We start from the raw sequence: 11,461 nt of genomic DNA, 5'->3' as shown, positions 1-11,461 counted from the left end.
CACTTTTATTTTTAGAATATTCTTCCTTTGGAGAAAAAAAAAAAAGAGCACAGTTCAGCAACCTAGGTCCACTGCAGTATTCTGTGTCCCTTCCTATCAAACTGACCTGCTCAGACAACTAGCTCCTGTCCAGGGGATTTGAATCTATCCAGCATTCTCCTTTGGGAATAGAATATTGTCTAGCTTTTTTGGCCCCCCATTTCGCTAACCCACTTCCTCCAAATAGAGAATCATGGACTCAGAGTTAGAAGGGAACCCCAGGGTCATCTAGTCCAGCCTCCTGCACAATGCAGGAACTCACAATTACCTGCCCATTTACAGTGACCCAAATCTCATGCCCAAATAATCCCTCCGAATATGTTTCTGTGCGTCCAGTCAAAGGGCTATTTTAATTGTGTTGTTGTCAACACCATTGACAACAACTCTTTGAGTGCGGTTCTCTAACCAATTCCCTATCCACCTAACTATCTGAAAATCCAGATTGCAGTCCTTCAATTTATCCATCAGAACATCACGGGGAACCTTATCAAAGGCTTTACTAAAATCCAAGTAAACAACCTCAACCGAATTTCCACGATCCAGCTTGGTCAAAAAAGGACACCAGGTTGGTCTGGCAGGACCTGTTGGAGACAATGTAATCCCTCCATTTGTTCTGTGCTTCCAGTCAAAGGGCTATTTTTAATTGTGGCTCCCTCCTGGCCCATAAAGCAGAGACTGACTGTGAAATGCGTACCTGAAATGCCCCCAGGAAATCAGGCTGCTTCCTCCTCAATCACAGCCTGCCAGGATCATCCCCACTGCAGAGGTACAAAAGCTAAAGGAGACTGGTTGAATCCACCTTTCCTCCTTGGAAGAGCTGCAGACATGAAGGAACAGGACATCGCGGCCTTCCTCTTCCTACTTCTCTCCGTCACTGAGGCCAAAAGGTTCAAGAGATGTGAACTAGCTGGGATTTTGAGAAAATCTGGCCTGGAAATATATGGGAAAGCTACCTTAGCTGACTGTGAGTCTGCTTTTTTCTCCCTTGAAATTTCCTGTGCTCTGCTACGGCTCTGCTTCTCATTTTTGCTGCATGTAAATGCATAGCTGGAGGGAAGGCGGGAGGGTACAGGCTGATCTTGATAGATCTCAGAATCTAAGCAGGGTCACAACTTGGTTGGGAGACCGCGGAGCAAGGCTCTGTTGAGGAAGTCATGGCCAAGCCACCTTCCTAGACAGCTTGGTGTCGTGGTTAAGAGTGGTGTCCTCTAATCTCGCAAGCCGGGTTTGATTCCCCGCTCCACCATGTGCAGTCAGAGGGGTGGGCTTGGGTTTGGCACAGCCTTGATGTTCTTGCAGAATAGTCCTGTCTGAGCTCTATCAGCCTCCCCTACCTCACAGGCTATCTGTTGTGGAGAGAGCGGGGAAGACGTCTTCGGGTAGTGAAAAGCAGGGTCTAAGAACCAACTCTTTTTCTTTTTCTGAGTGCCCTTGAAAGCCCCTTATTGTGGTTGTTATATGCTGGCTGTAACTTGTTGCACTGATCTACTTAAATGCATATTTTCCAGTAAGGGTATCGCCACCCTAAGATTCAAATATATTGAACCAGAAAAATGTTGGTATATCCTAATATTTCCAAATCCCAGTTCTAGTGTGGCATTTGGATGTGGCATTAATTGGAAGCCAATTTTGGGGGCTTCCATTTTTATATATGGATACCTTTATAATCAGTGTCCTCCATAGACCATGATGGGGAATTGATCCAGGGTTATCCAGAACCTGGTTGTGTGTCTGTTGTTATGAGACAGAGGGACAAAATTGGCTGCATAGATGCTGGTGCATCTCCTGAAAAGAACCCCAGAGTTTCAAAAGGATTGGATCAGGGGGTCTAATTCTATGGGTCCCCAAACAAGGGGCCCCATCCTCTATTGTTTTCAAAGAAGGGGGAAAAGGCATTTAAACAGATCAAAGTGAACACTCATTGTGAAGCCATTTAAAGGCCTCATAGAATCATAGAATCATAGAGTTGGAAGGGGCCATACAGGCCATCTAGTCCAACCCCCTGCTCAACGCAGGATCAGCCCTAAGCATCCTAAAGCAATAGTCCTTCCATGTTGCGAGTTCATCCAGCACTGGCTTGGGAAACTTGCCTGGTGACCTGGGGTCACATTCCTTGATCCTAATCTATCAAGTAAGGTTGATGTACTGGTCAAATACAGGAGTGTAGAATACTGTAAGCTGCTTTGGGTCCCCATTGGGGAGAAAGGTGGGTACAAATAAAGCAACCAAACAAACAAATCTGAAGGTGGAAGTGAGGCAGAGAAAAGATAAGGTTGGTTGATTATGGGGAAGGAGAGAAGTCAGCAGGGAGTGGGGAGAGGATACAGGAGTGGCCTGCAGAGGGAAGGAGGAAATAAAGTGGGCAGTAGGATGCAGGGGGAAATGAACTAACCTCCCATGAGTCTTTATGGGTTCCACACTCAGACTGTTATGCTTCAGATTATTAGAACCATTTCCAATTGTTTATGAAAGTGTAATGCGTTGTCCACGCTATATTCCCCCTCTATAATCCATTCCTTGCTCTGGTTGTTCCAGGGGTTTGCTTGGCTTATCACGAAAGCAGATACAACTCAAGGCTTGTGGGGGGTCCCAACCCTGATGGTGGAAGAAGCTTTGGAATCTTTCAGATAAACAGCTACTGGTGGTGCTCCAGGGGGAGATCCAAACCGATTTTTGGATGCAACTTTTACTGCAAAAGTAAGTAGCATGTTGCTATTGGGGTGACTCCTGGGGTGACTAGCTAAAGGCCTGTGAAATTCCTCAAGCATGTCAGTGGTGTTTCTGAAGGTCAACTGAAGTCCTTCCCTTTCTCACTAATCTTCTCCGCGCTCATGTGGTCTTCCATCAGGTCTCTCCTCTTCTCAACTTCTCTCCTTTCTCCAATTTCTTCTCCAGCCACAACCCCAGCCTGTGCTCTCCCACAATGGCTTCTACATTCTAAGAAGTAAAGGTCATGAGTGTTGCTAAGGAAGAGTTTCAGCAGCTCACCCTTTGATTGATTAAAATGGTGGATTTTTGCTCATCTGGGTAATGGTTGCAGAGATCGCAGAATGGCAGAATGAATCTCTACACAGTGGTGGCCAAACCGTGGCTCCCCAGCTGCCCATGGACTACAATTGTTGGAATTTCAACCATTAAGTTATTGGGTGAAATCAACCATGAAAGGCTATTTTTTATTTAAGCTGCTAAACTGTATTTGTGTGCTCACTAGTGGCACTGAGTGGCCAATGGTGGTATCGCAGGGAATTCTCAGCCATGTGCTTGGGAGACTCCTTTGTTTAACTTTGGCTCCCTCTCACTTCCTGCTTCTTCAGAGAAGGACTTCAGCCTTGCAAGAATAGCAAGCATCCAGCATTAGGCTCTGAGCTCTCTTTATCCGCTGATGTGTGGGATGTATTCTTGCCTGCAGCCTAGCCATAGAGTCTTGCAATGTGTTTTCTTTGACTACATGAATATGACATGTCTTTGTATATATACTTTCATAGTAGATTACTCCTTTTTAAACCTCAAAGTGCTGTGGGTCATGTTCCATGCCCCATTCACAAAGGTAACTGAGAACTGCAAACTTTTGAATGCTCTGTTACTCTGCAGCTTTATTTCTCTAGACATAGACTCAGGGCCAAGTCCAAAAGTTCCAATAACAATGACCATGAGCCCCTGCCAATTGGCCATGATGGCAGGGGCTCATGGTCAATGTAGTCCATGGAAATCTGGAGAGCCATAGTTTGACAACCCCCGCTCTTTAAATTTATTCATGCTGGGACTGTCATGGACATGTAGGGCATGGAAAGCCCACAGTTGTGGGGCAGTGGCTGAGAATGTCAAGGAGCATTTCTCTTGCTGGCTTGTGGCTCTGATGTGAGAAGGCCTTTTAAATGGGTGGTTGATACTTGCTCCTCAGCAGTCCTTAACACACTATTTTGTTTTCTGGCCAATCTGTCTGCAGCTTTCATAGATGATGACATCGCAGACGATATTATATGTGCAAAGATAATTGCCTCTGGTAGAAATGGGTTGAATGCTTGGTGAGTCCATCTGTATTTGCTTTCTATGATTCTATTACTTATGTAATCCGCCATGAGCCACTGGAATTGGCAGGCAATAAATCAGAGTATAATGATGATGATGATGATGATGATGATTCAGCTGCAGCTGGGATCTGCATTAGGATATATGTAGTCCACATAAATGTGAAAAATACCATATGGATCCTGAAAAATCCCAGAAATACGTGGCAGTAAGTGGGAATAGAGCCTCTTGTGGCGCAAGAGCCTCTTGTGGCGCAGAGTGGTAAGGCAGCCGTCTGAAAGCTTTGCCCATGAGGCTGGGAGTTCAATCCCAGCAGCCGGCTCAAGGTTGACTCAGCCTTCCATCCTTCCGAGGTCGGTAAAATGAAGCTTGCTGGGGGGTAAACGGTAATGACTGGGGAAGGCACTGGCAAACCACCCCGTATTGAGTCTGCCATGAAAACGCTAGAGGGCGTCACCCCAAGGGTCAGACATGACTCGGTGCTTGCACAGGGGATACCTTTACCTTTACCTTAAGTGGGAATATCCAGAACCGGTGATTGAAGGGTCTCAGGATTGTATTTCTTTACTTTTCCCCTGCATGTCTCCGTCTTCCTTGGGCTTAGTTTCAGTTCACCATATTGGTGTGGCTTTAAGTCTATGCTTTGAAATTACATTTGTTGATCTCGAAACATTGTGTTCTTTGTGTGTGCTGGTTTGTATTGGATATGCGATCTGCAGAGGATTCTCACATTTGATACTGCTATAGATTGGCACAGATTCTCTGATTTTCCCATTTGGCTTCTTACAGGCGCTCCTATTGGGCTTGGTTTGGACCATTCTCTGGTTTGCCATGGGGTTGGACTCCTGAGTTGTACACTTTTTCTACTGAGATCATCCCATTGTCCTGCATTTCCCTGGTTCTGCATTGGTTTTTTGGGGACTTGTTGGGTTTCTGCACTTTGAGAGGCACTGCACTTCTGAATCCCAGAATCAATAGGCAATATCTCTGCCCCGTTGTTGACTGTCCAGAGGAACTGGTTGGCCACTGTATGAGCGGAGGCAGGACTAGATCGACTACTGGTCTATACCAGCAGGGCTCTTTGTATGTTCTTATGAAGTCCTTGGCCTCTACGCCATGTTGTTTGTTTTGCAGAAGAACTGGTTGGCCACTGTGGGACACAGGATGCTGGACTAGATGGTCTACTAATCTTGCAAGGCTATTCCTGTGTTCTGATGAAAATGGAAGCTGCTTTGATTCCCCTTGTGGAGAAAGGCAGGGTATAAATGAAGGAAACTCATTAATAGAGCTGGAGATGGGAGGCAAATAAAAGGTAGGTTGGCAAAAGGCGGAGAAGGAAAGGATGAGGTAAGGAAAGAGGAGAAGAAACGGGGGGTTGCTAGAAGGAGGCAAAAAAGGAATCATGTGGGGAAAGGGGTACAGAAAGTCATAAGTCAATCAAAAAGATCGTGAGAGAGTGGCCAAGCCCCGGTAGAAGTGGGGCTGATTCTGAAGACAGGAAGAAAAAGAAGGTTAATTGCTGGATGGGAAGGAGAGAAGGAAGCTGGGAAAAAGGAGGGGCCTGTATTAGGGAAAGATGAAACAGTGGAGGAGGGGGAAATAAGGTCCTCCTCTCCAGTCCTTGGAGATCCCCAACTTGCACTATGCTAAATGGGTGAAAGAGAAACACAGGCCTCGTACTGAGATTCTCTGTATTTCTCTTTAGACACTCATTTTACCTGCAGACGTCACAGGAAACAGTTATGTGATTGTGTGTCTTCTTTTCTCTTTCTGTCTTGCAGGGTTGGATGGAAGAATCACTGCAAGGGGAAAGATGTCAGTCGCTGGTTGAAAAACTGCAAAATCTGGAATTTCGGATTCTGAGTAAGACAGGAAGAAAGTGGAGCAATGATCTTGCTATGGGAGTTTGTATTTCTCCACTTGACGATCTCCAATAAATTGTATAGAAGCACGTCCTGTGTGTTGGTTATGTCAGGGGAATGAAGAAGAAGCTAGAGCACATCTCACAGCCAAGTTCAGATCTTATTCCCAGGTTGAGGAAGTCCAGTCTGGGACTTCATGGGGTCCCAGACTGGACCAAAAACCAATACACCAATATAGGATGGGGGAGACTTGTCTTGGCAGTAGCATGTGTGAAAAGGATCTAGGAGTCTTAGTAGACCATCCATTGAACATGAAACAGTGTGACTCGGTGGCTAAAAAGGCAAGTGGGATTTTGGGCTGTATCAAACGGAGTATCGTGTCCTGATCACAGGAGGTGATAGTACCGTTTTACTCTGCTCTGGTTCGGCCTCACTTGGAGTCCTGTGTTCAGTTTTGGGCACCCCAGTTGGATGGAGAAGAACTGGAGCATGCCTAGAGGAGGGCGACAAAGATGGTGAGGGGTTTGGAGACCAAGACATATGAAATGTTGTGTTGGAAGAGCTTGGTCTGTTTAGCCTGGAGAGGAGACGACTGAGAGGGGATTTGATGACCATTTTCAAGTATTTACATAGAGAATGGAGCAGAGTTGTTCTCTCTTGCTCCAGAGGGATGGACCAGAACCATTGGGATGAAATTAACTAAAAATTCTGTCTAAACATCAGGAAGAAGTTCCTGAAAGAACAGTTTCTCAGTGGAACAGGCTTCCTCGGGAGGTGGTGGGTTCTCCATCTTTGGAAATTTTAAAGCAGAGGCTGGAGAGCCATCTGACGGAGAGGCTGATTCTGTGAAGGCTCAAGGGGGTGGCAGGTGACAGTGGGTGAGCGATTGGGATGTGAGTGTCCTGCATAGTGCAGGGGGTTGGACTAGATGACCCAGGAGGTCCCTTCCAACTCTATGATTCTATGATTGTATGATTCCGTGCCCTCCACCATTTCTGCCACTGCTACTGCCCGCCTCCCTGATGCTTTCATTTCCCTGCCTTGATACCATCTGCCCTCATTAAGATTCCCTGGTTCTGCATTGGTTTTTGGGGACTTGTTGGGTTTCTGCACTTTGAGAGGCACTGCACTCCTGAATCCCAGAATCAATAGGCAATATCTCTGCCCTGTTGTTGACTGTTCAGAGGAACTGGTTGGCCACTGTATGAGCGGAGGCAGGACTAGATCGACTACTGGTCTATACCAGCAGTGCTCTTTGTATATTCTTATGAAGTCCTTGGCCTCCACGCAGCTTCCATTTCCATCAGAACACAGGGGACTTGTTTGTTTTTCCCATAGAATCATAGAGTTGGAAGGGGCCATACAGGCCATCTAGTCCAACCCCCTGCTCAACGCAGGATCAGCCCTAAGCATCCTAAAGCATCCAAGAAAAGTGTGTATCCAACCTTTGCTTGAAGACTGCCAGTGAGGGGGAGCTCACCACCTCCTTAGGCAGCCTATTCCATTGCCGAACTACTCTGACTGTGAAATTTTTTTTCCTGATATCTAGCCTATATCGTTGTACTTGTAGATTATTGCGTGTCCTCTCCTCTGCAGCCAACGGGAACAGCATCCTGCCCTCCTCCAAGTGACAACCTTTCAAATACTTAAAGAGGGCTGTCATGTCCCCTCTCAGCCTCCTTTTCTCCAGGCTGAACATTCCCAAGTCCCTCAACCTATCTTCATAGGGCTTGGTCCTTTGGCCCCAGATCATCTTCGTCGCTCTCCTCTGTACCCTTTCAATTTTATCCACGTCCTTCTTGAAGTGAGGCCTCCAGAACTGCACACAATACTCCAGGTGTGGTCTGACCAGTGCTGTATACAATGGGTCCCACTTTCAAAGGCACTAAACATCTGAATCCAGGAACCAATAGGCTAAATCAGAGGAAGGTTTCAGCCTCTATGCCCTGTTGTTGGCTGTCTAGAGGAACTGGTTGGCCACTGTATGATAGGAAGCAGGGCTAGAGGGACTAATGTTCTGTACCAACAGGGCTCTTCATATATTCTTATGAAGGCCTTGGCCTCTATGACCTATTGTTTGTCTTGCAGAGGAAATGGTTGGCCGTTGTGTGACCCAGGATGCTAGATGGACTAGATGGTCTACTAATTCAGCAGGGCTATTCCTGTGTTCTGATGGAAATGGAAGCTGCTTTCATTCCCATTGTGGAGAAAGGCAAGGTATAAATGAAGGAAACGCATAAATAGAGCTGGTGATCGGAGGCAGATAAAAGGTAGGTTAGGAAAAGTCTGAGAAGGAAAGGATGAGGCAAGGAACTAGGAGCAGAAATGGGAGGTTGCCAGAAGGAGGCAAAAAAGGAATTTTGTGGGGAAAGGGACACAAAAAGGCATATGTCAATCAAAAAGGCCTTGAGAGAGTTCCCTACCATGTAAGTGGGCAGGCCCAGGGGCTGAGCCATAGTATTGCATTTTGTCACAAAGCTGAGCCATAGTTTTCTAGGTAAGAAGCCTGGTCGAAGTGGGGCAGAAGCTGAAGACAGGAAGGAGAAAAAGAGAGGTTGATTGCCAGGTGGGAAGGAGAGAAGGAAGCTGGGAAAAAGGAGGGGCCTGTATTAGGGAAAGACGAAACAATGGAGGGGGGGGGGATTGAGGTCCTCCTCTCCAGTCCTTGCAGGTCCCCAACTTGCATGATGCTAAATGCGTGAGAGTGTAACCAAGGACTTGTACTGAGATTCTCTGTTTTTCTCTTTAAATATTCATTTTACCTGCAGATGTCACAGGAAACAGTCATGTGATTGTGTTTTTTCTTTTCTCTTTCTGACTTGCAGACTAGGATGGACAGATAACTGCAGGGGAAAAGATAACTCCCGTTGGGTTAAAAAGTGCAATTAATGAATTGCAGGAAGAAGGTGGAGTAAGACAGGAGGAAAGTGGAGCAGTGATCTGTCCATGGGAGGTTGCATTTCTCCACTGGAAAATCTCCAATAAATTGTATAGAAGCCCATCCTGTGTTTTGGTTATGCCGGGAGAATGAAGAAGAAGCTACAGAACATCTCATAGCCACGTTCAGATCTTATTCCCAGTGTCAAGGAGTCCAGTCTGGGACCCCATGGGCTGCCAGAATTAGTATGCGCAAAACCCAGATTTTGCATAAATACAAGCAGCATTTATTAGAATAATTTTCAGAATATGAATTTATCCTTTAGCAGCTCATGAGCCTAAAGCAAGCAGTGAACACACAAAAAATAAAAACTTTCTTGATTATTTAACGCAGTCTATTCCAATTTTTTGACGGCAGAGGGACACCTGAAAATGTTATCAGGCTTCGAGCCACACCGGAAATTATGTCAGTTGGCCACGCCTCCCTTCCCCTCCGGAACTGCCCTGTCACCCGGAAGTGACATATGACAGGACGTCACTCAGTGTTAAAAAAGGAGCCCACAAAATGGTTTGCAGTGAACAAAAGAAGTTCCTGTGTGTCCAAGAAGATGAAAGCCATGCAGTGCAAATGAAATTCACCTGAAACAAATAACCCAGGTCTTAGAGATTACAAAGTATCCATATATGGAATATCTTACCCGTCGGTGGCTCTAATACAGGGGTAGTCAAACTGCGGCCCTCCAGATGTCCATGGACTACAATTCCCATGAGCCTCTGCTGCACCACACTTGCATGTTGTCAGCCATTCAGTCATAGCAGAATCCTACGCCCGAGCCCTCAACCTATTGGTCCCCCCGTAGCAATGAAGCTTCTACACAGTTGCCCCGGGACTCAAGTTTTGCTCCGCTGCTTCAGACTCCCTCTAAATCTGGGGTAGTCAAACTGCGACCCTCCAGATGTCCATGAACTACAATTCCCAGAAGCCCCTGCCAGCATTCGCTGGCAGGGGCTCCTGGGAATTGTAGTCCATGGACATCTGGAGGGCCGCAGTTTGACTACCCCTGCTCTAATATATGGGTAGAGCCACTAAGGGAGAAGCGGTGTCTGGGACATGTCCGGGTGTTCGGATACTGCCTCCAGCTACACCGACCAATCCGGGCTTGCCCATCAAAGCTGGGTGCACCTGGATTGAGACGGCCTGTGGCGTGGCCCGCCCCCAGGAGCTGCTCACAAGGCACACCCACAGCCCTACATGATGCTTCATCCGGCTTGCAGCCAGCTAGCGCAGTGACCCAGGTAGGACAGGTAGGGTGACTGCTTGAACATCATGGTCTACCACCGCTAGAGCCCATTGCATCCCTGGGTGCGACGGGCTTTAGGACTAGTAAATTATTATAACAACAACAACAAAAAAATGCCAGTAATGCTTAATTGGAAATACAAGACAACAAAGGGATGGTTTAAGGGAGCAATGCAATGCCACATCAATATTCACAACCTTGTGTACATAATTTTAGTCAGTGGTTGTGTCTTTATATTGTCAGTATCAGTCCAATATTTTTACGATGTATGAAACCTCTTATCACCCACAACATTAATTATAACAATATAAATTCACCGTGGGCCAAACGTTTTTTGACAGCCTTCTTGGAACTTTGTGAGCCGAATCTTCCTGGATTTCCCACATCACGATTGAAAAATGGTCGAATCTTGACCTGGCTCCTGAACAACCTCATGAAGAAGAAGAAGAGTTGGTTCTTATATGCCGCTTTTTCCTACCCGAAGGAGGCTCAAAGTGGCTTACAATCACCTTCCTTTTCCTCTCCCCACAACAGACACCCTGTGGGGTGGGTGAGGCTGAGAGAGCCCTGATATCACTGCTCAGTCAGAACAGTTTTATCAGTGCTGTGTTGAGCCCAAGGTCACCCAGCTGGCTGCATGTGGGGGGAGTGCAGAATCGAACCCGGCACGCCAGATTAGAAGTCCGCACTCCTAACCACTACACCAAACTGGCTCTCATGAGTTTGTTTTATTTATTCTAAAATAACAGTTCAGTGTTGGAGGTCCGCTGCAGTATTCTGTGTCCCTTCCCATCAAACTGACCTCCTCAGGCTACTAGGTCCTGCTCAGGGGATTTAAATGTATGCGGCATTCTCACTTTGGAGTAGAATATTCTCTAACTATTTTGGCCACCCTTTTTACTAACCCACTTCCTCCAAAGAGAGAATCATAGACTCATAGAGTTGGAAGAGAACTCCAGGCTCATCTAGTCTAGCAATCCCCAACCTGTGGGCAGCGGTCCACATGTGGTCCGCAGACAAATTGGAGGTGGGCCGCGAAGGATGTCTTCTCTCTCTCTCCCCCCCCCGGCCCTTTACTTCATCCCCCCCGGCCCTTTACAACACACTTTGGGTGTCATTGTCTCCCATCACACCCAGATGGGACCATCTCGTTGCAGAGAAACAAGCTCAGGGTTCCCACTGATTTGTCATTGTCATGAGTTAAAATTTCCATGAAAATAAAATGTTCCTTATGTTCATTGTTGTGGCGTGTCTGTATCTTATTTTGAAGGGATGTTTAAACATTACCATAGCAATCAGAGAGCGTTAGGGCAATGGTTGAGAGTAGAGGAGTAAACTACCCCCCCACGGGCC

At 46.6% G+C, this 11,461-nt stretch overlaps 1 long non-coding RNA gene across 1 annotated transcript; it reads left to right on the top strand.

Moving 5' to 3' along the window:
* The first annotated feature begins 863 nt into the window (after positions 1-863).
* Positions 864-8,853, top strand: LOC143831421 (uncharacterized). The gene is made up of 4 exons (XR_013228874.1): positions 864-1,003; positions 2,575-2,736; positions 5,850-5,931; positions 8,756-8,853. It is a non-coding gene; the product is annotated as an uncharacterized LOC143831421 (long non-coding RNA).
* The last annotated feature ends 2,608 nt before the right edge of the window (positions 8,854-11,461 follow it).

Source organism: Paroedura picta, chromosome 3 (genome assembly GCF_049243985.1).
Source record: "Paroedura picta isolate Pp20150507F chromosome 3, Ppicta_v3.0, whole genome shotgun sequence".
Classification (NCBI taxonomy): domain Eukaryota; kingdom Metazoa; phylum Chordata; class Lepidosauria; order Squamata; family Gekkonidae; genus Paroedura; species Paroedura picta.
Note: the sequence above shows the minus strand (reverse complement) of the source record. Positions and strands in the feature narration are given on the sequence as shown.